At 58.5% G+C, this 27,300-nt stretch overlaps 1 protein-coding gene across 3 annotated transcripts in view; it reads right to left on the bottom strand.

Annotated features, from left to right (window-relative positions):
* Positions 1-15,320, bottom strand: part of CACNG5 (calcium voltage-gated channel auxiliary subunit gamma 5) — a 47,162-nt gene extending 31,842 nt beyond the window's left edge. Inside the window, exons 1-2 of one of the 3 annotated variants that reach the window (XM_051825855.2) lie at positions 15,031-15,320; positions 4,560-4,792 (exon numbers count right to left, since the gene is read on the bottom strand). The gene's annotated coding sequence lies outside the window, so the exon portion shown is untranslated. Of the gene's footprint in view, positions 1-4,559; positions 7,155-14,095; positions 14,253-15,030 lie in introns of those variants that run through there. The other 2 variants (XM_051825854.2, XM_051825856.2) reach the window with 2 other exon arrangements.
* Positions 15,321-27,300: the final 11,980 nt, after the last annotated feature.

Raw genomic sequence — 27,300 nt, 5'->3', positions numbered from 1 at the left:
TGGGGGCTGGCAGTTGAGTTGGCAAGGGTCCAGGCTCCCACACACGGAGGGTCTCAGCGCCAGCTCCCATCCTGGCCAGGGCCCACGGCTGTGTCTTCCTATCCCTGAGTGGACATCTAAATTCCAGACGTGAGCCACTGAGGCCCTTATCCAGATCCAGTGTCCCCTGGGCCTCCCCGATGTCAGCTCGCATGCTCAACAAACTCCCTGGGGAGTTTCTCCTTTCTTAGCACCACTTTGTATTTAACACCCTTTGGCAGGAGCCATCAACAGGTCAAGCCACCCCAGCAAGCCCCGACGCTCTGCTTCCGGTCCAGCTCCCTGCACGAATAATGTGCCTGGGAAGGCAGCGGAAGATGGCCAAGTACTTGGGACCCTGCTTCCATGCACGTGGGAGACCCAGGTGGAGTTCCAGGCTCCTGGCTTCAGCCAAGTGCAGCCCAGGTCTTTGCAGCCATTTGGGGAGAGAACCAATGGACGGAAGATCTCCGTCTCTCCCTCTCTCTGTCACTTTGCCTTTCAAATAAATAGAATAAATCGTAAAAAAAACCCCACCTTTCTGAGCGGGACTGTATTAGCAGAACTTTGTGGTCACAGCCAGAGTATTGACTTAAGTCCGTTTTCAGCCTCTCTACCCCAGGGGTGGCAGCCAGGGCTAACGTCCCTGCCCAGCACCGTAGAATGAAGAGGGATGGAAGTCCTCCTCTTGCGGCTCTCCTGCATTCGCCACGTGCTACGGCAAGCACAAATGTCCTCTGGTTACGGCATGCATGTGCACATGTGCATAGGTGTGCACGCTGTGCATGTGAGCACATACATGTGCATCTGTGTGAGCTTACTTAAAATGAAACTTCCAATTCCATTTTTATTACTGTAAAACCTACTTTGAAAAAGAACAGAACATGGCCTTTAGGCAGGTTCTTCAAAAAGGTGCACGGACAACGGGATGAAGATAACCCTGAACTTGCTGGAGACCCTCATCCAGAGCTTGTGGGTCAGCCCCGTATCCAGGAGCTTGGAGTCCCTGGCACCGCCCACCATGGATTGAAAACACTTTTTTAAAAATTGCACTGGGGCTGGTGGTGTGGTGCAGTGGGTTAAGCCACAGCCTGTAGTGCTGGTGGCATTTCATATGGGCGCTGGTTCCAGTCTCGACTGCTCTACTTCTGATCCAGCTCCCTGCTAATGTGCCTGGGAAAGCAGCAGAAGATGGCCCAAGTCCCTGGGCCCCTGCACCCATGAGGGAGACCCAGGAAAAGCTCTTGGCTCCTGCCTTTGGCCTGGCCCAGCCCTGGCCATTGCAGGCATTTGGGGAGTGAACCAGAGGATGAAGGATCTCTCCCTCTGTGTCTCTCCTTCTCTCTCTCTAACTCTACCTTTCAAATAAATAAATAAATCTTTAAAATAATTTGTATCTGTATTGAATCAGTTCATTTTTGGGGGGTCACTAATCCCTGAACAATAGAGTGTAACAATGATTTACATAGCATGTATGGTGTATTACGTATCACACACACACACACACACACACACACACAAACCCTAGAGATGATTTAAGGTAAACAGTAGGATATGGGTAGATTATAGACAAACTACACCATTTTACATAAGGGACTCGATGGAGCCAGTGCTGTGGCACCACAGGTTAAAGCTCTGGCCTGCAGTGCTGGCATCCCAGATGGGTGCCAGTTCGAGTCCCGGCTGCTCCACTTCCGATCCAGCTCTCTGCTATGGCCTGGGAAAGCAGAAGATGGCCCAAGTGCTTGGGCCCCTGCACCTGCATGGGAGACCCAGAAGAAGCTCCTGGCTCCTGGCTTCGGATCGGCTAAGCACCGGCTGTGGAGGTCATTTGGGGAGTGAACCAGCGGATGGAAGATCTCTGTTTCTACCTCTCTCTGTAACTCTTTCAAATAAATAAAATAAATCTTTAAAAAGATACATAAGGGACTTGAGCACCCCAGAATTGTGGTGTCTGTGGGGTCCCTGCAAGCAGTCCCCCGGGACACCAAGTGCGCTCTGTGGGCCGGGGCAGCTGCCGGCGAGCCCCTCCTCCCTCCCGGGGTTGGCGTTCCCTGCTCCTTCCTGGGGCACCAGCCAGCCTGCCCCAGGCTGTGCAATGTTCTATTTTTGCTTCCATTATTTCACTGTGTCCCATATACACCGATCTGCGCAGGGCTCGGCCCCATGGTTTGATGGACAACTGAGCTCAGTCAGCAAAGGCCCAGGTCACGTGGGCCCCGCAGGCTTGTGGGCCCCACCCCCAGCCAACTTCAGGGCAAGGCCCAAAGCAGAGCAAACTCCCGGGGGACGATGCCCGCACACAGAGCCGTGGGCAGCGTGGGTTTGTGCTCTGCCCCCCGGGGGCCGGGGCTTGTTGGCGACCCCTGAACTCGGCGCCGGCTGCACCGGCTGCAGCTGTACCTCCTGGCGGCTCATTTTCTTTCCTAGTGGTTTCATTTCTAGACCTTCCCTATGGTCTTCTGGTCATCTAACACCCCCGAGCTTACACACGCAGGAGCCTGGTGAAGCGACATGACCCTCGGCGTGAGGGACGCTTTACCCAATGCTTTCCCCTGGGCCTGTGTCCTCACTGGGTCCTTCCACCGAGTCCAGGAAGACACACTGCGGGTGGTCTGACCTTCTGACCTGCCTTACGAGTGAGCCCACCGACAGACAGGGCTGGCCTGTCTGGGGAGGCGAGGGCAGGACTTGAACTTGGGTCCTCCCCAGCCTCTGTTCATCTCCCTCCACTGGCAGACCACGGCCAGGACGCGTGACCCCCGGGATGTGGGGTCGGGGGCACCCCGAGCCGAGGGGCTCCTGGCCATCACCCCACACTGGCTCTGCATCCCCAGGGTGGGGACAGGCAGGGCAGGGTGCCCGCTGCTGCCTCCCAGCGACCTGGCCTCCCTCTGTCTGCCCAGAACACAGCCTCTCCAGCCCCAGCGCGGCTCCCCCTGCTCCTCGTCCCCCGCCCCCAGCCAACGACACATTCATCAGGAGGGAGACGGCCGAACAATCCAGAGGGCAGACAGGGCAGAGGAAATCGATAACGGAGAACGGCGTCCCTGCATTGCGCCTCCCGTCTTTATTTCTCCCCGCGGCCGCAGGACGGGTGACAGATGTGGGCTGCGGATTTGATATTAACTGATCCTGCAGCTGGCTGAGCCCAGCAGTGCTCCCTGGACCGCGAGCCGCTGCTGGCCGGCACCGGGGCTCACAAGGAGCTCTGTGTCACTGCGCAGGACGGCCCGAGGGTCTGACACAGGCATCCTGGCTTCTCCGTGCTCCGGGCACTCCGGTCAGTCACCTGGACCGGGGGGATGGGGGAGAGAGCAGAGGACGGGAGCCTGGCCACCCCTGCGACCTCAGACCCATCTTCTTGCCGGGAAGAAACCCCCACCTGCTTCTGCCTGAAACAGCTTCAAAGCTTAGCTGAGAAACAAGTGGCCAGCAACACTTCCGTCTGAATCTGTAGAGTGAGACTACCCACGAGGATAGCCACAGAGCCTGTCTCAGGCCTGCGGGGAGGTGAGGATGGGGTGCCCACACCGGGCCCGGCCCACCTGGCACCATCGGCAGCTGCTGTTTAACCACACTCAGCGGGGCGTGGGGGGATGGAGCAAGCACTGTGGTTCAGTGGGTTAAGACACTGCATCCCCTGTGAGCTCTGGTTCAAGTCCCAGCTGCTCCACTTCTGATCCAGCTCCCTGCTAATGCACCTGGGACAGCAGCAGGAGATGGCCCAAGTGGGAGACCCAGATAGAGTTGCAGGCTCCTGGCTTTGGCTTGACCCAGATTTGGCCATTGCAGCCAAAGGAGAGTGAACCAGCTGATGGAAGATTTCTCTCTCTCTCTCTCTTTCTCTCTGTAACTCTGCCTTCCAAATAATAAGTAAATAAATCTTAAAAACAACAACAACAACCATGATTTGGCCTCAGCCCCTGCCCCTCAAGCCCCCACCCGTCTTGCAATCCACCTGTTTGCCAGGTGTGTGCTCCAGCCTGGAAACATCAGTCAACCTCTTGGGCCCTCTGTCTTCCTCACAGAGGTGCAACACAGCGGGGGGGGGGGGGGGGAGGGGGCTTGACACAGCGCCTGGCACAAGGCCATCTTGCTCCCCCCTCAAGCTTCTGGAACTTTCCATGGGGAGTGGAATAAGGGGAGAAGTTTGGGTTGCCCAGAAGTGGAGAAACACCTCAAGGACTGTTTCAAAAGGGGCAGCCCAGGCCGTGGGGGACACAGAGGGCAGAGTGGGGTCCAAACACCTGCACTTGACGGGCACTGAGCTTGGAGCTACAGATGCAGAGGTCAAGCCCCAGCCCCAGCCCCCACCCTCGCGGAACTGGGTCCCGGGGTTGTTGATGGCCCCAGACAGTGCCCTGGTCAGGGAGGGGCCATTGGTGGCCCGAAGCATGAAGGCTGGAAGACACCTCCCCTCTGCCCACCACAAGCTCCTACCTGCGGCTCTGCACTGGTTCCCCATTCAAATCCTCTCCAGGTTCACGTCCCAGCTCCACCCCCTACCCCAGCAAGCCACCTCGGGCAGGCCACTCTACCTCTCTGAACTCCATTTCTGCATCCACAGGGGTGCCAGGCACAGGGCCGCCTTCACGGAGGCATTACGAATGCACACGGCATTCAGTGTTGGACCCAGCACACAGGAGCCTGGGCTGGGCTTGCTCTGATCACGATCCTCTCGCACCTGTGCTGGGCCAGGGCCGGCACAAGAACACCCTTCCCAGCGACTGTGTCTGCAGGTGACAAGGACTCCTGCTGCCTGGGCTCTCACCTGTCAAAGGCAGAAAAGGGCTCGGGCCACCTCCCCAACCCCTGCCACGACACCCAGAGCCAGGGATGGGGCTCAGAGGCTGGCGCTGGGGGCCGGGGTCCCACCCATCAGGTGTCAGGAACTTCGCATCTGGGAACCGCTTGTCCCAGGTGTCTCCACCCCATGGCCTCACCCGGTCCTCCCTGTGGCTCTGAGAGCACCCCCTTGGCACTTGTCATGTCACAGGTGTGGGGACCGAGGCTCACATGGGTCTGAGGTCACAGGGACAGCTCAGGGAGTGGCCTGATGTCACACAGCCTGGGAGAGACAGGGGTGGTCTGGCCTGGCTTCTCCTGTCTCAAAGCTCAGGGTGACCGCACAGCAGTGAGGCAGCAGGCGTGTCCGGGGAGGCGGGGCTCTGGGCCTGGGTGATGAGCTGGAACAGAGGTCAACGGGGGGACTGGGGTGGAAGGTAGGTGGGGGGAGAGTGGCCAGGCTGTCCAGATGTAGGAGAAAAAGCCAGCGTGATGCCACCTTGCTCCAGGAAATCAGCCTTGGCCAGCTGGTGCCCCCGGACACCTGGCGGCTCCTCTGCAGAAGCAGCCGAGGCCGGCACAGGCAGCCTCAGCCTGCAGGTCCCCAGGGAACAGCCCGCCATGTCTGCAGATCCACGGAGATTCAGACCTCCTGCTGCCGGGCTCGGAGCACCTGGGCAGGTCCTCCCATGGGGAAGGGGCGGAGTCTGAGTTCCCAGCCAGAGGACCGGGCTCCCCATCAGCGGCCCGCAGAATCCTCTCATGACCAGAGAGAAATGAAAGGTGCGCAGACGGAGAGCTGGCGTGGGCGTTCACAGCCGCGCTGTCCTCACAGTCAGAGGAACACCCATCGGCCCACAGACGGCTGGGCACGACCGCACCTCCGCGCTCTCCCGCTCGTGTTTTCATCCACGAAGCACCGGCAATGCCGTGCCTCGGAGGAACCTGGGAAACACGGTACTACACGGAAGAATCCAGACGCAGGACACACAGCGTGCGAGCATGATTCTAGGTGCAGGAAACAGCCAAACAAGGCGACTCCAGAGACACAGAGCAGAGACGCGGGGCCCGGGAGGGCCTGGGGCATGGAGGGCTCTGTCTGGGGGCGAAGCGGCGCTGGGTGATGGGCGGCTGTGTGGCACTGGAATATTCTGAACGCCACTGAGCTGTCCACTTTAAGACGGCTCACAATTCAGGGGTGGGCAACGCCTGGCCTGTGGACATGTGAGGTCCACGGAGTCATTGGGTCTAACCCCGCAGAGGCAACCATGGGTGGGACTGCAAATTCAGTAAGGCTGCAGAAGGCTAGTTTTTTTTGAGTTGATAATTTTGTGTGACCCATGAATGATGCTACAAATATCCAGAAGGCCTGTGGCAGGAAACGGGTTCCCATCCCCGGTGTGCTAAGTTCCAGAACAGAAGCCCGTAAACATCCCATCTATTGATACCAAAGAAGAGGAGCCACCACACTTGGGAGCGTGCACCCCACAAGCACATGCGCCCAGCAATGGGAAGGAAGCCAAAGGCTGGTCAGCCATATAAGGTCCTGCGGTTGCACGCCAGGGGTCACGACCTGCCGCCTCCTGGAGTGGCGGGAGACGAGGCCCCAGGGGCGGGCCGGAGCGTGGAGGTCTGTCATTAGCACTGGGGGACACCAACCTCCTGGGCCGGGGGAGGTCTACAAATGGCATCGGTCTCAGTGACTACGGAAAGGACTGCTATCCAACAAGCAGGCAGTGAGCGCACCCCTGGGGAGCCCCTGGTCCGGTGGGGTGGCTGGGGAGGCACAGGTGCTGCTGGCAGAGCCAGGGGCAAGTTGGCTGCTGGGGGTGAGCACAACCAGCGACCCCCAACCATGGAGCATCTGGGAAGACTTCCTGCAGGAGGCGACACCTGAGCCGAGTCCATCACATCAGCTGGCTCCTCCCTGGAGAACGGTTTTTGTTTTAAATATAAGGAAGGAGAAGAGAATGTTGGGTAAGGTAGACCCTTGCTGGATGTTTTGGTTACATTTTCCTTTGACAAATTCCAAGGTTTTAGGAAGCACAGGGGGCCTTGGGTTCAACTCCTGGCTCCACCACGTAGGGCCCAGGTGACCTGGGAAGGGGCCTGCCCTCTCTGTGCCTCAGTTTCTTCATAATGACCTCCTAGACCTGATGGACAGTCAGCAGGGCTACCGTCACCGCGGCGTCCACTCCCTTCCGATGGGGACTTCGGGCCAGCTCCACAGACATGGTGGCCTGGAAGGCCCCGCTGCCATCACCTCCCAGCTGTGGGCTTCAGCGGAACTGTTCTGACCTCACGGTGGGGAGCAATGGGCTGGGCAGCGGCGCAGGGAAGTGGGAGCACACGGCACCCCCACCCCCCCACGCGATGGAGACCCCGGTGCTGTGCGGCGCCACCTCCCTGCCGCGTGAGCACCACGCCGGACCCCCCCCCCCCCCACAGAGCTGCTCTCCGCCTCATTTTAGGAGGAAGCTGAGAGACAGTGACTCACCGCAGGTCACACGGAGCAGCGAGCCCCGAATCCCACACCCAGCCTGCCCACGGCGCAGCGCTGCGGGCCAGGGGCTGGTGATGGAGAGCTTGGGCCCAGCTTCCCAGCCCACGCCGGCCGCACAGCTGCACTCCCGACCTGCACGCAGATGGAAGGGCAGCAGGACGCCTCCCCACGACTTTGTCCGAGACAAGCACCCGACTCACGCCAGCTGCTAGCAGCACTCTGTCACCTGCTACCTGCTCTGATCGGGAGAACCACCAGGGACCCGGGGTCCCCAGGGAGCCACAGGTGCACTGTCTGGCTCATCAGGCAAGCACAAGCTCCCAACCCAGGCTCCTGCACCCTCCTTGGGCAGGGTCTTCCGTCCTGCCCAGCAGTGGCCCCCGGAGAATTCCTGGAGCCGCTGCCCCTTCCTGGTCCCCAGGAGCGATCGATTCCAACACCGGCCCATTCCAGGGGCTCCTGTCTCCCCGACTCAGGGCCTGGCTGGCAGCTGCTCCTTTCCGGGGCACCCCCCAACCCCAACGCCTGACTCCTAGTCCTGCCGGCGGCCTCTGAGTCACATCTGGGGCCCTGGGGCAGCCCCGGGGCCGAGAGCCAGGCGGCCACAGCCTGGACTCTGGGGATGGCGGTGACAACACCAGCACCGTCTCAGCGCCGGCTGGCCTGAGGTCACACCACGTCCACCTCCTGGGAACGTCTTCCTCCTGCCGATTCAGATTTATTCTCTGGAATAAAATTCAACAGGTCTTGTTCCCTAAACGTTCTGCCACAAACACGAGCTCCTTCAATAACCAGAAAATCAACACAGCGAATGAAGAGGGTCCCTAAGACACCAGGGACACCCGGCCACCATGCAGCTCCTGAGATGTCCCGGCCCCCGTTCCCCGCCAAGCCTCCCCTCTCCCCGTCTCGCGGCTCTGCTTCCTCAGGTGCTCAGTGGCTGCTTCCTCCACTTAGCACCAGGGAGCCCGCGGTTCGGAAATCCCTGCTTAGCCATGGATCAAGCACACGACCTTAGAGGAGTTTATTCTGTGTTTCCGAGCCTTGGTTTACCCATCTGTAAAATGGCACAGTCAGTAGCAGATGCTTGGAACACTACTGCGGGCCAGCATCTTCTGGAAATGTCTCTCCGTTCGCTGTCCTCTGGCTGTGTGTCCACCCATCACCCAGCCCTTTCTCGACTCCTGTGAGCCTCCTGCTTATCCCTGCCGGCAACACCACCGCTACGAAGCCTCCCAGCAATGCTGTTATTGTTTGTATTTTACCAGGAGTGGTGGGGACGGATGCAGGCCCTCCAAGGCCAGGACGTGACCGACCGTCCCATGGCCGTGCCTGGCTCTGCAGGGGAAGCCACACCCCCAACCGGCATCCTCTGCAGACCACGGACACTGGGGGTATGAGGGGAATAGGGGGACTGAAGGTCCCCTAAACTGCTCGGGGGATGTGGCGCCCCCTTCTGGCCATTGCCTCTCTGCAATGAGAAAGTCTGCACAGCTCCTCTGTGCCTGGCGTCAGATTTATTTTCCAAGAGTCTCGGCATGATAAGGACGAGAGCTAGGAGGGAACCCCTTAAAGAAAGGGCTGTTCGTTGCCCTAAAGCACGCCTGGCCCTGGCACACAGGAGGTGTTCCAGAAATAGGCGTGGAGAAAATGAATCCCCCCCCCCCATCCCGTTCTTTCACTGAGCGGGAGCAGCAGCCCAGAGAGGAGCAGGGACTCCCCTGAGACCCTCGAGCCCTGGCTGCCTGTCACCCTTCCCCGGGCCGGGGCTCCTCTGCTGCAGCTCCCCAGGAAGACTGAGGGCAGAAGCAGCCCCCTGTCCTCCAGGGTCTCCTTGCCCAGGGCAGCTGGAGACAGCGGGGCAGGCGCAGAAAGGTTGGGCGTCGGCTATAAGGGAGCCAGGAAGCCAAGACTGCAGTGGTGGGGGTGCTCTCCTGGATAGGGCTGCCAGCAACGTGGGAGGGCGCCGGCACCCCATCACCCCCAGAAGCCAGAGCACGGAGGACACGCCTGCCTCTGATGGCCGCTTGCCCAGGACTCAAACGGCATGTGCACAAAGACGCCGATGCACCTGCATGCCCACCAGTTCCAGAAACGTCCATCCTGGGGTCTCCCCTTTGCTGCCATCTGCCCCCACATGGGAAAAGGGGTGGGACAGCGAGAGGTGTCAGGGAGGTCACCTGTGGAAGCCATCAGCTGCTTCTCTCTGTAGTCTCAAGTGTTCTGGGGCTACAAGTGTTGGTAACGGGGCCTGTGTCAGGTGCACCTGCTCGCCCACACCAGTCCTCCACTTGGCTTCAGAATTAGCTCCCAGGCTGGAGTCACCAGAGGAAGGGAGGGCGACTGGCCCTGCAGGCCCAGGGAGTCCTGCTCCTCCTCCGGGCTCTCTGCGAGGGGGGGCGTTAACTCCCCGTGACCTCCTGAGGTGCCGTCCCAGACCGCACCAGATGGCGTTGGTGCAGCTCGGTGGATAGATGCACCCACCCAGAACAAAGGCCTATGGCTGGGAGGGGCTGGAGGCGCAGCCACCCCAGGGCTTCTGGCTGGCACATGTGCAGGGGCAGGAGGCAGCGTTAGAAATGGGGCAGACTGCACGCGGGCACAGGGAACCATGACATCGCTTCGGACAAAAAGTCTGCAAAGTGCCCTCACCGACCGCAGAGAAAACAGTCTGAGAGAGTCGGTGACCAGTCCACGGCAGCCAGGGATGGTGAGCGGGCTGGGCTGGGATCTGAACTGAATTCTGCATGGCTCCAAAGGTCACTTCTTATTTTTTAAATTTAGTTTTTGAAAGGGGCCCCATCCTGAGATAGTCTTATTTAATTGGTCTGGGATGTGGCTTGAGTATTGGAGCTTTTATTTATTTCTTTTTCTTTTTCACTTTAATTTGAAAGGCAGAGACAGAGAGATCTGTCATTTGTTGGTTTACTCCTCAGTGACCACAACTGTCAGGGCTGGGCCAGGCTGAAGCCAGAGCCTAGAACTCTGTCTGGGTCCTTCCCACGTGGGTGGCAGGGGCCCAGGTACTTGAGCCATCATCCGCTGCCTCCCAGGACTCGCATTAGCAGAAAGCTGGCCAGAAGCAGAGGAGCTGGGACTCAGGTCAAGGCCGTCAGGTATGGATGTGAGTGCACCACGTGACATCATAACTGCTGTGCCAAATGCCCACCCTGGAAGCCCACATCCTAGTGACAGACCACAGAGGAGAGGCTGCCTCAGCTCATGTCCAGTGGCGGCCGCCAGGTGGCTTCACCGTCCTGGACTTCACTTTTCCCTACTGAAAAATCCAGTTTAAAAAAAAAAAAAGTAGGTCCAAGATCACATATGGGCGCCGGTTCATGTCCCAGCTGCTCTAGTTCCCATCCAGCTCCCTGCTAATGGCCTGGGAAAAGCAGCAGAAGATGGCCCAAGTACTTGGGTCCCTGTCACCCATGTGGGAGGCCTGGCTCCTGGCTCCTTTCTTGGCCTGGCCATTGCATCCATCCGGGGAGTGAACCAGCAGATAGAAGATTCTCTAGATTCTCTCTCTCTCTCTCTCTCTCTCTCTCTCTCTCATTATTTCAAATAAATAAATAATTCTCTAAGAAAAAAAAATACAGGAGTGGGCATTTAGCCCAGCAGTCAAGGTCCCTGGGTTTGATTCTTAGTGTCCCACACTGGGGGGCCTGCGTTTGATTTCCAGCTCTGACCCCTGACGCCACCTTCCTATCAATGTGGACCCAGGCAGGCAGCGGTGATGGCCCAAGTAGCTGGGTCCCTGCCGGCCACATGGGAAAGCTGCATTGCATTCGGGGCTCCTGGCTTCTGCCTGGCCTGGCTGCAGGTATCTGAGAAGTGGACCAGCAGATGGGAGGGAGCTCTGCGTGTGTCTGTCTCTTTACCTCTCAAATAACAAAGAAGAGAAGAAAGGATGTGAGGAAGGGGGGGAGGGAGCGTGCACGGGGAAGCATTTGGAATGGTGTCTGCGCCCAGCAGGAAGTGAGTGCTCACTGGGTCCCCTATTGACTCAGAAAGCCTCCCCCAACTCTCCCCCAGCCACCTTCCCCCTCTGCTCGGAGGGCTCTCCCCGCAGAAACTCTGCACGTCTCCCCCTTCCCCACCTCTGGCCTCTGCACAAATGCTCCCTCTCCCTCCTGATCCGCCCATCCCCTGTTGAGAATGGCAGCCCCTCCCCCACTCTGCACTTGACCCCTGGTTGTCTGTCTTCCTGGCATTTTCACCTTGAGCTGGCTGCATCTTAGACTTCATTACTTATTTATTTGACAGGTAGAGTTATAGACAGTGAGAAAGAGAGAGAGAGAGACAGAGAGAAAGGTCTTCCTTCCATTGGTTCACTCCCCAAATGGCCACCACTGCCGGAGCTACGCCAATCCGAAGCCAGGAGCCAGGAGCTTCTTTCCTGGATCTTAGACTTCTTTAGCCTCTGTGTTATTCCTTTCACTCTTTGGTCGCCAGTGGGTGGAGCTAACCGTCCTGCAACACTCCCAACCAAAGGATGCAGAGGCCCCAAACACCAAGGGTGCCCCAAGGGTGCCCCAGTAGCCGTCCACAGCAGCTGCTCAGGACAAGCTCACTTGGGAGCGATGCCTGCGGGTCCTGCTGGTGACCTGTTACTTCCTCCCTTGTGTCAACCTCTGCCCTCCAGGGCACCAGGGCCAGGCTGCAAACTGCCCATCACTGGGCCACCCTGAGCGCCCAGGGCATGCCAGCCCCCCCAAAGCCTGGTCCATGCGCTGCCCTGGCAGGGACCCCACCCACGATCCCCATATTAAAAAAACGCAGTACCTTGTACAGAACCGAGTAAGGAAACACAGGTGTAGAAGCCGCCCCTCGCCCCGCACAGCCCAGGCAGGGGCCACACGCATCCTGGCCCTGCCGACCTAGCTCTTTGCCATGGCCTGTAGGACACACTCTGTACCGCGTGGCTTTGTTCCTCGGGGGAACTGGGGCTGGAGGGAAGGAAGCTTTGGTTGGGGGCCCTTCCCACCTCTGCCTGCAGCGCAGGCTGCCCGGCCAGCCACCCGGCATCACCTGCTTCCTCACCCAGCCACCCCCACAACCACAGGCAAGTCCCACTTGAAAGCCACAACTTGCCCTGCCTGCCGGTGCCCCTGGTCCTGCCCTGTCTCCCAGAGGCTCTCCTTGTCCTGGGTCTCCTTGGGCTCAGCAGCTGGCCCTCTCTCTGCAGAGGTGGGAGACCGGCAAAAGCCATCTCCCCTCTCCTGTGCCCTGCAGCCTTCTCCTTGTCCTCACCTCCCCAAGATCCCAAGCACTTCCAACAAATCCGGTGCCAGGTGTGAGGTCGCTCGTCCCGTCCCCCAGATGAGAAAACGGAACCCCCAAACAGTTCTGTGGCTTGGTCAGCATCACGTAGGTGGCCGGCGACCCAGCTGGGGTTGGGGTCCACGCTTCCTACCACGGCCTAAGGCCAGCCTAGCATGAGCAACTCAGCCAACCGATCACGACTGCTCACAATTCTCCCTCCTGCACGCCTCTCCCGACTCCAAGCCTGCTGTTAGCTGGCGGGGCCAGGGGTCCTCCCATCACCCCAGGGCGGCCACCTCCCTGTCTTCTGTCAAACTGGATACATGTGGCCTGGGCGGCCCTTGCTCCGGCCAGTGTCTCAGTGCATCCCCTGCCCTGCACCCAACAGGAGGGAGCCGTAGGTTCGGGGTGGGGACATGGCAGGTGCAAGCAAGGATCTCTCCCAGGAGGCTTTGCGCCGGGCTGAGGTGACCCCAGCTACCTCCTGGGACTGTCCACAAAGAGCGGCGACCAACCTGTCACTCAGGGCCCAGGCCAGAATCTTCCCACCCCAGTGCCATCTGAGCTGTTAACTGATCAGGTCCTGGGGTTTGAGGGGGAGAAGGGGAATGGGCTTGCGATGGAGGGAGGGGAGCCCACCTTGTGTTCCCTGGGGTGGATGTGCAGCAGAAGTGGCCCTGGTGACAGCGAGTGTGACCTGTGTCCGATCCCACTAGGCTGTGCTCTAGGTCCTGCTCTCATCTGGTTGCTGATAACCTGGTGCAGAGTGAGCTCACCCCTTCCCCTCTCTGAACAAGAGCGTCCTCTACCATCAGAGGGGATTCTGGGGTGCCGGGTCAGGGGATAGCAGCCGGCGACCACGGTCAGAGCAGGAGGCCCCAGTCTGATTGGGAGCTGCTCCCAGCCAGGCTCCTGGGAATTCTCTGAAACCAGGAGGGGATCATTTGATTTCACTTATTATTATTTTTTTTTTTCAAACTGGCTGCCTCCTTCCCAGTGGCCAGATTCCAAAGAGGCAGAGACAGATGGGTCTCCTGTGTGCCTGGACACGGACACCTTGCATCCCACCTCTGTCGGCAGCCCAGGCCGGGGCGTCCTGGCTGTCCCCACCGCCAGGCGGGAGGGACCCTCTGGGAAGTGGGGCGACCCCCCAGGCTGGGGTAAGCCGAGGGTTGGGTCCACGTAGACAGTCAGCCCAACCCAACAGGTGGGGCGCGCTCTGCAGCATTATCCGGATAATTTTTGCCAGCCTGGCCCGTCCGACGGGGAAAGTGCCCCCGGCTTGGGCATGGGCGGGCACCCTGACCAGCGCGCTCCCCAGAGGGGCGACAGCGCCGCGCCCCGTGCACCCTCCTCCGCACTCGCCCGGTGCCTTCCAGGCTGCGGGGCGGCCGGCAGAGGTGATCCTTGGCGTGGCCCCAGCTACACGGTCCTTGGCGGGGGCAGCTGGCAAGCTGGCTGAGGCCCCCCGCCGGCCCCCAGCCTGGGAGACCGGCCTTTCTCGGTCCTCCTGGCTCTTACCTCGTTGACGCCTCCGCGGCCCCGGCCCGGCGCGAACGTCCCCAGCCGTAGGTGCCGCTCCAAGCCGCCCCGGCGCTCGCCCCGTCCGGTCCGCCCGAGCCGCTCAGCGCCAGTGCCCGTGGCCGCCGCAGCCGCCGGCGCGCGCGCCCCGGACCCGAGAGGGAGAGGCGGGGCGGGGCGGAGCCGGGGCGGGGCCTCGGCGCGCCCAGGGCGGCCGGCGGGCTCTGGGACCCCGCGGACGCTGCGCCCACCCTCCGGGAAAGCCCCCTCGTGGGGCTCCGCAGGCGCGAGGGTGCGGGAGCAGACGCTCGAGAGACGATTAGGGTTCGCCTCCGGCCCGCCTTCGGTTCCAGCAGCAGCGCCGCTGCTGTTTGGAGTTGATGATGATGGTGATGATGGCACAAGTACCCCCAGTTGGTATTTGTTGAGCGCGTGAGGTCTGCTAGGCCCTTTTCAAAGCGCTCTGCGTGTATGAAGTCATTGAAGGCGAATGGTCCCGTTTTACAGATGAGAAAACTGAGGCTCAGGTTGGGGGGGTGTCCCACACATTTACGCTGCTCCTGTGGGTGGGAAGGGGCATCCTATCTGCCCAGCCAGACCAGGGGGTGCCCCCAGTTCTGTAGGAGTTGGCCCGAGGTGAGAAGGATGTGTTTGTTCAGGGAGGAGCAGGGTGCCGGTCAGCGGAGGTCAACAGTGACCGCATTAGAAAGGAGCTGCAGGGCAGCTGCCCCAGCACAGGCCCCCGTGGCCCCCGGGGCTGGGGTCTCCTGGCACCATGGGGACCCTGCAGGTTTTGGAAGGGATACGTTTGGTTTCCTTCTATTCACAGCATTTTAGGCCTAGAAAAATCCCCAGCCCGTTCTCCCTTTTTCTGCTGCCCTCGGAGTGTCTCCCCCCGCCCCCGCCCAGGGTCTCCCCGGGGACAGGCCTCCTACCCCACCAGCGGGTGCCCACACAGCTCCAGTCGCTGCCCTGCGTGGCCCCGAGGGCTTCCGAATTGGCCGGTTCTTTCTGCTGGCTTGCTGCTCCCGACTTGGAAAACTCCTACGCCTGCTTTAGGACCTGACGGGGTTTGCTCCCTCCAGCCCCAGAGGTAACTTTCCTCCTCTGGCCCCGGGAACCTCCGGTCCAGCTCCCACTGGCTGCGAGGTCACTCTGCTGGGAGCTCCCGGGAGGCACCAGGGGCAGAGGCGTCACACGTGGGAGTATATGGTGGCCATTTTGCCGGGACTAAAGCTGTCAAAGAGGAAGCCACCAAACAAAGGCGTGGCTGGGGCTGGCTTTGTGACACCAGGAGGTGCAAACGGGTGGGCGTGGCAGCCAGGAGGTGTGCCTTTTCCAGAGAGGCTGGCCTGGGACCCGTGTCCTGGAGGGCCACCTCTGCTGGGCAGCAGCCGGATCCTCAGGCCTCTGTGTGTGTGTGTGTGTGTGTGTGTGTGTGTGTGTATGTGTGTGTTGGGGATGGTGAGCAGATCATCTTGGGGTAGGTGGGGGGCGGGGATTCTGAGCAGGGGGTGTCCTGGGGGGCCAAGGGTTGTTAGGCTACCCACTTGCTCCTGCACCAGGGCCCCTCTCCGATTGATGCCCTCGTCCTCTGGGTCGCCTTGTGATGTCCAAGAGGAGTGACCCATCAGTTGCCTGTGGAAGACACTTGCTAACAGGGAGCTTCCCTTGCAGAGGAGCCCTTAGCTTCCGCCGGCCACTCGGCTGCATGGACGGTTCAGGGAGCAGGGATTTGGATGAGTAGGAATGGGGTCTTCAGCCTGGCCCTGCCCCTCACGAGCTGTGTGACCCTCAGACGAGTTAACCTCTCTGAGCGTTTGTTACGCCTCTGTATAACCAGGCCTGACTCACGGGTGCGAGTCTTGGGCAGCGGCACGGTCCCGCTCTCGGACAGTCTCCGTGTCTGGTTTAATGATCTGATTTTGCCGACTTGAAGTTCTCCATCATTTCTGCATAAGAGGCTGCCTTTTCATGTCAGCTCTGGGCTCTCACAAAATCTGCCTCCGGTGCTGGTGATGCCACCGGCCCCCGCGTTATGGTGACACTTGGGGTGCACAGCCGTCTGATCTGGTCAGAAACACCGAACAGGCAGACACGGGGCTTGCAAGGGGGTATCGGGCAGAGAGGTCAGCGTGCAGTGACCCTCAGGGAAAGGATAGAAGGGGAGGGGGGGAATCAGAGAGACAAAGTTGAGGCCGGGGCATGGGAGGGCGTAGGCCAGGGCCTGGGAGCAAGGAGGCCCTGGGAGCGGAGGGTGGGTGGGCACTAAACCCCGACACCTGTGCTGCTGATCGGGCTGTGGACTGGCTCAGATGAGACAGGCAGGGGCCGTGTGGGCGGGAGCTGCCGACAGGGCATGTTGGGAACGTTTGCTGTAGACATAATGGGAAAGTGCTGTAGGTGTCAAAGCCAGCAGCTGCGCTTGGGGACTTGGGGACTCCGGGCCCGATGAATAATGGAGCAGCCCTTGCTCTCTGGATCTCTTTTTCTATCCTTTCAATAATTCATGCGGTCCCCATTGGTGGAGGAGTTGCATAAAATCTCCACTTTCTCTGAATCCTGAGCCAATCTGACGACTTCGTGCACCAGGTCCTAATCAGAAACTCACATGCATGTGTGTCTACTTGCACACACACACACTCACACACACACACATGTGTGCATGTTCAGCGCACAGTCCCTGCCCAGCAGAAGCCCAGGTGTGCCTGGGAGGAGCCAGGCAGCCTCCTGCTGGCCCTGATTAGTGTGACAGGCCAGGTGCATCTGTTAGGAGCTACCACGTGCTCTGCCATCCTCTACCCCATGCCTTTGGGACTGTGCAGGCTGGTGTCAAGATGTCTCTGTCACCCTGAATTCCAGGTAATGACAAATAGCACTGCCTTGATGAGCTCTGATAGACGCTCGGCATGAGCCAGGAAAAGTGTTTATTTTAAGCCACTGAGCTGCGATGGCTGGGTGTCCCCACCGCAGAGCACGGTCTAGCCTGGCCCGTGTCTCCCTCGCTCCTTCCCTTCCTTACGCCTGCTCTTACACACCGACTCGTTCGATCAGAAGCCAAGGGGCTACACTCTCATTCCAGCAAGGATATGGTCAGGGGGACCCCAGACTCCAGGGCTCAGCGGCCATGGGCCTGATGTGGGGTGGTCAGCGCGAGACTGAGGAAGGCTCCTGTCTGGGTTGGGGGTGATCGGAGTTTCTCAGGTCAGGCTCAGCTGTGAGGTTGGCACGTGGGTGCATGTCAGGGGGTTGGGGAGAGGGAGGATTGAGGGAGGGGCAGGCAGAGCTAGGCCAGGCCAGAGCAGCAGGAACTGAGCTCGGGATAGAGTCGGCCCCTTTGGAGAGTGGCCAAGCACCACCTGGCCTGTGCTCACTCTGCTGAGTGCCTTCGCCGTGTGAGAGGGGACAGTGCTGTCTCCTGTCTGCAGATGAAGAAGTAGGGGTTTAAGGAGACAGTCTGCAGGAATGGCCCCAAAGCACAGCACTCACAGAATGGCGCATCCGGGCTGCATCTGTGCTGCCATCGCCCACGCCACGAGTGTGTGCAGCAGCCAATTGCTTCCAACAGCCGTCTGGGCCCAGGCCCGCAGGCGTGGGTCTCACCAGGGGAGCCAGGGAGCTGTTTCAGGCCCCACAAGTCCCATGAACTGGGCGGACAGAGAAGGCTGGGGGGATCAGGGTTCGAAGAACATTGTATTTCAGGAAGCAGGAGGTTTTCCTTGTGAGGAAGCTGGGTCCCCACGCGCACTCCTGCCTGAGCTGGTTCCTGCAGACCTGAGGAGGGGCTGTGTTTTTGGATGTGCTAAAGCTTCCGCTCATCTTGCTGTGCACCTGCTCCCCTGGCCCGGGCACCCAGTCTGGACGTTTCTCTCTCGTTTCTCCTGGACTTGAGTTTGCTGCTGCTGCTGCTGCTGGGACATCTACAAAGGCCCTGCCTCTACCTCCCCCTCCCCCACTCACTCAGCCCTCACCACGTCCCTCCATTCTCTGTCACCTCCCTCCACTGGGGCTAAGCTATTTCCCATGCGCCCTCCCAGCCCCTTTCCTCTCCACAGCCCCAGAAGTGCCTTCCCAGGGCCAAGTGTGCGGCTGCAAGCCTGTGTTTTCCTCCAGTGAGAATGCACTTGTTCCCATTCTTGGTGCAGCCGAGTGTGAAAGCCGGGAGCCTTCACACAGCCGCCGTGTCCCTGCCGGGTGACCGGGCAGCCGCCTGCATTCCCACTGGCTTTTCTCCAAGCTGCCCTCCTGTTCCCCTAAGACCAGCTGTTCAGCCTCTGCTCTCATAATTTGTCCCCTTGGTAACCAGATTAGGGCTTATAAAACAGTTTCAAGGACAGGGGAACCCATCAACAACATGAAGACTCCTCTCCATTTTGGCCGCTCGGCAATGCCACAGGGCGGGCAAAGCCGCGACACAGACCATGACCCTGGATGTAGGAGAATGCACCAGGGGCAGGGAAGAAAGAAATGCTGGCAGGCACGGCGCTCAAATAGGTCAGCACCTGGACAGCTCCCCGGAGTGCTGGGAGCTGGGGCCTTGCAAAAGGTGATTATACACTCACAAGCCCCAGTGGTCTCCTTGCTCTCTACCCAACCCATAAAGCTTCTCTGATGTCTCATGCCCTTGGGTCTCAAGAGACATTGACATTTTCTGATAAGCCAGCATCAGCACGGGGTCACATGGGCCAAGGTGCTAACCGGGCCAGGTGACAAGTACACAGAGCCTGAGAACTTCGTCGGCTTGTGACAACAGCGCCTGCCTTGGTCCCACGCAGGACAAGCCTGGGACTGGCTTCAAAGGCAGGGAGGCAGCTCAGCCCACCTAAGACCGGGCGGAGCAGCAGGGCCTGTGTGTCAGTGCACTGTTGGGGGGGTGGGGGGTGGGGAGGGACTCAGAACAGACGCAAGACCCTGGAGGGAGGTGGGGGGATGGGAGTGAGAAGAAAGGGAGACCAGGAAAGAAAAACACTTCCACGTATTGCATATGAAGAGAGCAATCTGGCTGCATGCTTGTCCCATTACCTGGCTTCCTGGATGGCAGCAAAGAGCCTCATAAGTAGCCATTTCCCACCTTGAATTTCACGTCCGAGCTCTAGGAGATGTGAGCAGGCGATCTGAGAAGGAAGCTGTGGGTGCCTCGGAGGGGCCAGCCAGTGGGGCGGGAGCCAGGTGGGCCCCTCCAGCGTGAGGTCTGTGTCAGGGACCCGCCGGCCCCCAGCAGGGATTCGGTCTTGAGGAAAGGGTGATTCTAGGGGGTGCAGACTGAGTGACCCCGCCCCCGCCCGGAGCCTAATTATCAGTATTCTCCGTGCCTTCACTATGTGATGGCGATGAGAAAGAAACGCCCTACTGCTGATTAGCAGGGAATTAATCAGGTTCAGAAGGTTACACATACAGGATCAGATATTATGCAGTCATTAAAAGTCAATTTTTTTGGGAGGTGGGCATTGTGGCATGGTGGATTAAGTCATATTGGGATACCTGCGTCCCACCTGGGAGTATTGCTTCCAGTCCTGGCTCCCCTTCCCTCAGACCCAGCTTCCTGTAACTGCACTAGGGAAGCAGCAGGTGATGGCCCAAGTACTGGGGTCCCTGCTATCCACATGAGGGACCCAGATGGAGCTCTGTCCTCCTGGCTTTGGCCTGGCCCAGCCCTGGCTGTTGCAGGCATCTGGGGAGTAAACCAGCAGGTGGAAGATCTCTGTCTCTTTCTCTGTCATTTTGTCTTTCAAATAAATTTTTTTAAAAAAATCAGGATTAAAAACTACTTTTTTATTTTTATTTATTTTTTTTTATTTTTTGACAGGCAGAGTGGACAGTGAGAGAGAGAGACAGAGAGAAAGGTCTTCCTTTGCCGTTGGTTCACCCTCCAATGGCCGCCGCGGCTGGCGCGCTGCGGCCAGCGCACTGTGCTGATCCGAAGCCAGGAGCCAGGTGCTTTTCCTGGTCTCCCGTGGGGTGCAGGGCCCAAGCACCTGGGCCATCCTCCACTGCACTCCCTGGCCACAGCAGAGAGCTGGCCTGGAAGAGGAGCAACTGGGACAGAATCCGGCGCCCCAAAAACTACTTTTATAATATGATGTACTTTGTGAAAAAATAAAGTTATATACATACATGCACCATGGATAATAGAAAGGACAGCAGGGACACACACCTGAGCGCCAGCAGTTAGCCACCCTGGATGAGACATTAGGGGGGACTGCTCCACTCTTCCCCTTATTCTTCTATGTCGATCAAAGTTTGCTTTGCTTTATTTATTTGAAAGGCAGAGAGACCGAGAGATAGAGACAGAAAGCTCCATCCAGTGGTTTACTCCTTGAATGCTTGGGGGCTGGGCCAGGCTGAAGCCAGGAGCCCAGGACTCAGTTAAGGTCTTCTACGTGCCTGGGGCCCAGCACCGGAGCCATCGCCTGCTGCCTTGCAGGGTGGGCAGCAGAGCTGGGATGAACCCAGGCTCTCCAATATGGGATGAGAGTATCCAAGCAGTGATTAGCCACCGTGCCAAATGCCAACAACAAGTTTTGTTTTATAAACATGAGCAAGATGAGAAAAAACCAACACATTCTCTTTTTTTATATTTTGGCTAAATATACATACTGCAAAATTTACCGCTTTAGCTGTTTTAAAGTTCATAGTTCATTGGCAGCGAGTTTGCTAACATCATTGCACAACCATCATCATAAAAAGCCACATTTTAACTGTAACTTGGAATGAGATTTTCTGCACAAACTTAAGCCAAGAGCTGGAAGTTGGGCTTTTCAAATTCCAATGTGGACATCTCTGGCAGTTTCCAGAAACTTCCGAACGAGGACCAGGGCCAGCTGCACAGAGACCCTGCTGTCGGTGGCGGAAGCCGACTCTGGATTTCATGTGAGAAAGAACCGGGAAAGCAAATGAATGGACTCGCATCAGCGGCATCTGGGCAGAGGGGATGTGGTGGCTCCAGGTCTACAGGGGAGAGCTTGGGGAGGTCGCGTGGGGAGGGACAGATGTCGCCTGCTAAACAAACCAGCAGATGCTCAACACACAGCATTCAGAACAGGCTTCAGGGCACCAGCCTGCCCCCTCCCCCCATCTGGACTAACTTTGCTGTTAACTCAGAAAAAAAACCCACTTTATTGAGATGGAGTGATGGACTGCGAGTTTGCATACAAGGAAGCATTTTACAGTGAACACCCGTGGCGTTTATTCACAGAGCTGTGTGTGCATCGCAGCTCCCTAGGGGATTCCAAAACGAAATCGTGCAGTTTCTTCTCATTCCCTCTCGGCACAACCCTGGGCGGCCCCCACCGATTTGCTTTCTGTGTGCACAGAGTTGCCTGCCCTGTGGTTTTGCACGAGGACTCGCGTGCGCCTCCGGCTTCTCACGCCGAGAGCAGTGAGGCCCCTGCATCCGTCCTGTTTTTCTCCATCACAACGGCTTATGCACTCATCTGTTGAAGATCTGAGTCGCTCCGCCTTCTGGCTGCTAGAAATGGAGCTGCCGTGAACTCGGGGGTAGCTGTACTTGAATTCTAGCGGGGGTCTGCCATGGAGCGGAATCGCTCGATTGCGGGGGGCCCGCCCTTTCCTTTCAGAGGGACACTCAGGGCTGTTTTCACAGCAGCTGCACTGCCCCACACTTCCCCACCCTCACCAACACGTACTCCCTCCTACGGTGTCCCTTTGGGCATGGAGTGAGCGCCACTGATCTGCGGTACAGGACGCAAAGGAGATGGTTAGTGGGGGTGAGAATGGGGTGAGGAATGGGCAGAGCTGGCCCCTGATCCCCAGCCAGGGGCTTTGCTACTGGCTCCAGCCATCCTTTCCGAGCAAGCAAGGGGCACAGGAGTCATCTGTGCTTGGGTCTGGCGCCTGGAGCCCCCCCTGGTTGTGGCGAGCAGGCCTCTCAGCAAACAGCCCTGCCTTGGCTTGTCTGGAAGCTTCCAGCTCCTGCACACCTTGATTAAGAATGGCCAATCCCGGCTGGCGCCGCGGCTCACTAGGCTAATCCTCCGCCTTGCGGCGCCGGCACACCAGGTTCTAGACCCAGTCGGGGCGCCGGATTCTGTCCTGGTTGCCCCTCTTCCAGGCCAGCTCTCTGCTGTGGCCCGGGAGTGCAGTGGAGGATGGCCCAGGTGCTTGGGCCCTGCACCCCATGGGAGACCAGGAGAAGCACCTGGCTCCTGCTGTCGGATCAACGCGGTGTGCCGGCCGCGGCCATTGGAGGGTGAACCAACGGCAAAGGAAGACCTTTCTCTCTCTCTCTCACTGTCCACTCTGCCTGTCAAAAAAAAAAAAAAAAAAAGAAAAAAGAAAAAAAAAAGAAAAAAAAGAAAAAAGAATGGCCAATCCCCCAGCCGTCACGTGCAAAGACCATGGCTCTGCTCCTCCCTGGGGATGGAAGAGATCCCGTTTTCTCCATCACTGACATCTACTGGCCAATGCCTAAAATTGCCTGGCAGGGTCCTGCTTTTTTTTTTTTTTCCCCTTAAGAGTTATTTATTTATTTGAAAGGTGGAGTTACAGAGAGGCAGAGGCACAGAGAGAGAGAGAGAGGGAGAGGTCTTCCATCCACTGGTTCATTCCCCAAATGGCTGGAGCTGGGCCGATCAGAAGCCAGGAGCTAGGAGCTTCTCTCGGGTCTCCCACGCATACAGTGGCCCAAGAACTTGGGTCATCCTTTACTGCTTTGCCAGGCCTGATCAGAGAGCCTGATCAGAAGTGGAGCAGCCAGGACTTGAACCGGTGCCCATATGGAATGCCGGCATCACAGGTGGCGACTTTACCCACTACGCCACAGTGCCGGCCCTAGGGTCCTGTTTTTTGTAGGACGAAGTGCCAAGCAGGCTGGCTGTTGCAGACAGTGGTAACTATGGCTGGCCCCAGGATCAAAGGATAGGGCCTCAGCACACCTGTAACTCCCTCATGGCTCAGTAAAATGGGCCTGAGACCAGACTCCGTCTCTGGCTGCCACTGACCAAGAGGCTTTGACAAAGTCCCTGAGCCTTCCAAGTTTTGGATCCAGCATTTGCAAGGTAAGTATCAGGCTCCTCGCACCCATCTCTGTACAGGAATAAAGGAGATGATGCATTCAAGGCGAGTTGCACGGGGCAGGGACCGTGGCACAGTGGGCTAAGCCGCTGCTTCGGATGCCCGCATCCCATAGGGGACTGTCTGGGTTGCAGTCCCGGCTGCCCTGCTTCCAATCCAGCTCCTGGCTAATGCACTAGAGGCCAGTGGCTGATGGCCCAAGTCCTTGGGTTCCTGCCACCTGTGTGGGAGACCCGGATGGAGTTCCTCCCTCCCTCTAGGCCACAGGGGCACCCTCAGGTACTTCCGGGTCTCCAGCCCGGGGCCCTGAGAGAACAGTGGGGAGGATCTCCGTTCTTCCTGCCACCCTGTGTTCCTTATGAGTCCAGAGAGCAAAGTAAACATCGAGCTGACAACACTCACGCGTGGCGAGCTGGGATCACGCATTCACCCCCTCCTTCGTGTGACTGGCAGCCCACATGCAGGGGGGATGGAGGGGGCGGGAGCAGGGCAGTGGGGGGAGGGGGGCACGTGGTGGGTGGCTTTGCGGGGCGTGAAGGTCACTGTGCGGCCTCTCCCTGGGGGAACTGGGGCTCCTGAGCAGCTCTGGAGGGGAGGGAAGCGCCTCTGGCCTCCTCCCTGGCGGCTCCTCCATGGCCTGCTGTGCCCGCCCCCTTCGTGGCTGCCTGCCCTAGTCTTGGGCGACACTCTACACAGGCACAAAGACGCTTTTCCCCTGGGAGCACCGCGGCCAACGCCCTTCCTGGGAACAGTGCAGGCAGGAGCTGGAGCAGCCGCTCTCCACTGGGGTGACTTTGCTCCCCGGGGCGGGGGGGACACTCGGCAGCGTCTGGTGCCATCTGGGGAGAGGGTTCTTGCTGGCATGGAGTGGGCAGAGCCAGGGATGCTGTGAGACTTCCTGCTGTGAACAGGACAGCGCCCCACTGTCAAGAGCGCTGCCCCCTCCCCCCAGATGCGCATAGGGCCAAGGCTGAGAAGCCCTGAGTGGATAAAGCATCACCCCCAGGAGTGTGGCTGGGGCGGGGCGGGGCGGGGCGGGGCCAGGGCTCTCCCAGGCAGAAGTGAGGCAGTGGTGGGAGAACCTGCAGCTGCTTTGCATGGCCTGGTTTCTGTCCACAGCTCCTGCAGAATGACCAGCTCTGTCACTGTCACATGGACGATTGGTTACAGTCACCCAGCCCTGGGGGCGCGGCTCCCGTGCCGGGGTACCTTTCAAATCATGGCAGCCTGGAGACGGGCGAGGGTCAGGTGCCCAGGGACAGGAAGTCACGCGGGGACTGTGGAGCCACACGCCCCCCCTTCCCAGCTCACACCATGCTCACCAAGCCGTCTCCCGGCCTCGCAAGGCCCCCGGCGTCTCCGCTCTGGCCTCTCCTCTCTCCTCACACCTTGTTGTTTTCTGTTCCATTCGGTGTGCTATAAATTCTTGTTGCCACACTCATGATCCCAGGGCACGGCAGGCTGCTCGCCCGGACTCGGAAATCATAGGAGCTCCCGTGTGCGCAGCTGTGGGCCCGCGGGCCTGTTCCCAGCCTGGCCCAGCCCTCACAGGGTCCTCACTTCGGGTCTCATTGTTGTGTCTCGGGCCCAGCCATGCGCCTGGGGTCCTGGAGGACCCCGGGGAGCATGTGGCTACCCAGCCCCAGCCTGGAATTGAGGTTCTGTGAGCAAAGCGCAGAGAGAAGGGGCCCCCGGAGGACGTGCACGCCTGTGCTGCCTCCCCTAGGTAAGGAGTGGGTGCGCCCGTCGCAGAAGCTGCCCACCTAGCCCCTGCTCACGGGGGCTCCTGCTGCTCATCTCTTTGATGGCCAGGTGGGCGGGGGGGCCATGCTTCCTGTCAGCTGCTGGTGAGTGGACCTGGTAAAGGGGGGGCCTGATCCCTGGGCAGCCAATGCACGGGCTTGCTGGTGACCCGGACATAGCCAGAACCACAGGTGCACCAGGCCATTAGAGCTTACAGTGACACAGGTGCACGCGATGGGAGTGCGTGAGACCCAGTCACACGGTCTCTACAGATTCTAGAAGCTCCTGCTGACACACACGTGCATGCCAGGGGCGTGCGTGAGGCCTGGCGAGGTCCGAGGCGCCTGCGGTTGAGTTGCCGGCGAGGGGGCGGCAGCCGCGTCTGGGCTCCGCGCATGTCCCGGGGTTATGTAAGCGCTTCCGGCTGGGGAAAAGCTGGAAGCGGGGCACACGGGAACAGTCTGTACCGCTTCTGCAGATTCTTTTGAGTGTTAAGTTATTTCCAAATAAAAAAGTTTTACCCAGAGAGAGGCTGAGGAGGTTGCGTGAGTGACGGGGAAAATCCAGCTCCCAGAATCGCCTTGGATCCACAGAGCGCCCGCGCCGGCCCCTGGCTGGGTCTGTCTGTGTTGGTCACACCCCGAGGAGCCTGAGCGAACAAAATCCTACTGCCCGAGTCTTTCTCTGCATTTTTGATTATTTTCTTCGGAAATAAAAAAAAAAATCCCCTCCAGCAGATTTGCTGTGGGTAAGCACAATTTTTAGACTCCTGTTACGCAGTGCCAAATGGACCTCCGAAAAACACTGCACAAATTTCCATCGCCACCCGCTGGCTAGGAGCGGGCTGGCTTCCCCGACTCTTGCCAAATGTGGTTTTAATCTTTAAAGAAAGCTCCGTCTCTGCCAAGACGACAGCTCCGACATTGTTCTCATTGTTCTTTTTCCACCAGGAGTTCTAAAGTCTTTTCTTGGCTGGAGTTGGCCCGCACAGCTGGCTGCAGACCTGGAGACGGGGGTGGGAGCTCCCCTGTTGGTCACCTACATTGAGTTTCGTTTCAACACGAAGACACCGCTGAGCTGATGCAGGTCACTTGAGAGCAGCCCTGGGAGACTTCTCCTGTGTTCATTTATTTATTTATTTTTTAAATCCAATTGCGGTCGAGGGCATCATTTCTTACACTGCTAAGTACCTTCCGCACAATAAAATCATACCTGAGAAATTCCTCCTGGGATTTTGTGCCAAGAAAATCTTTCTTTCCCAGAGCTCTTGGAAAACAGAATGAAAAGGTAAGGTTATTTTGGTGCCAAAAAAAAAAAATTAATATCCATGTGTACTAGGGGGAGTTCAAAAAGTTCGTGGAAAACAAGTATTTATGACAAAATTATTCATGGATTTCAACTTGTTTTGCACCAAAACACACTCATCATTTCATTTCATTTTTCCACAATTCAAAAAAATATTTTTTTTATTTATTTGAAAGGCAGAGTTAGGAGAGGCAGAGAGAGAGAGAGAAGAGAGAGAGAGGGAGAAACTCCTGGCAACAAGCCGTCTGAGACCAGCACGGCACCTGAAGGAACATGGTCCCTGGGTGATCTGAGAGCAAGATGCCTCCGCATGGAGAACTCAGGGTTTCGGGAAGCGAAACGGGAAATGAGCCCAAGACACTCGAAGATGTTCAATCATTGATTTCCGGGATTCCATTTGAGAAAATGGTCCAGAATGCATCCAAGGGAACAAAGTCAATCATTCAAAATAATAATTACAACAACAAAGCTGTGAAAACATGAAATTCCGGTGACAGCCCATGCTGGCGCCTGGCAGCATGGAAACAGCAGCCATGGACGATACTCTGCGCCGAGAGTGCTGAGAGACTTGAAGGAAAGCGTGGGCGGTGATGTCACGCGGAGGAGGCTGTGGACTTGTGTGTTCATTATGCTCACGGTGAGGGGTGTGCGCAGTCGCAAGAAAATCAACTGACACCTCAGCACTCAGCAGTGGTTGTCCCCTGGCTCTGCGATGAGAGTGAATTTTAGTATCTTTTTAAAAAGATTTATCTATTTGAAGGGCAGAGGTACAGAGATCTTCCATCTACTGGTTCACTCCTAAAATGGCCACAATGGCCAGGGATGAGCCGAGTTGAAGCCAGGAGCCAGGAGCTTCCTCTGGGTCTCCCACGGGGGTGGCAGGGGCCCAGGCACTTGGGCCATCTTCTCCAGAGCATCAGCAGGACGCTGGATCGGAAGTGGAGCAGGTGGGACTTCGACTGGAGCTCCGATAGGGGGTGCCGGTGTTGCAGGTGGTGGCTTTGCCTGCTGCTCCACGAAGCCAGCCCCTGCATTTTATTAACTTTTGTTTTGACAGGCAGAGTTAGTGAGAGAGACAGAGAGAAAGGTCTTCCTTCCGTTGGTTCACTCCCCAGATGGCTGCT

This window comes from Oryctolagus cuniculus, chromosome 17 (genome assembly GCF_964237555.1).
Source record: "Oryctolagus cuniculus chromosome 17, mOryCun1.1, whole genome shotgun sequence".
Taxonomy (NCBI): domain Eukaryota; kingdom Metazoa; phylum Chordata; class Mammalia; order Lagomorpha; family Leporidae; genus Oryctolagus; species Oryctolagus cuniculus.
The sequence above is the reverse complement of the archived record's forward strand: the minus strand, read 5'-3'. Positions and strand labels throughout refer to the sequence as shown.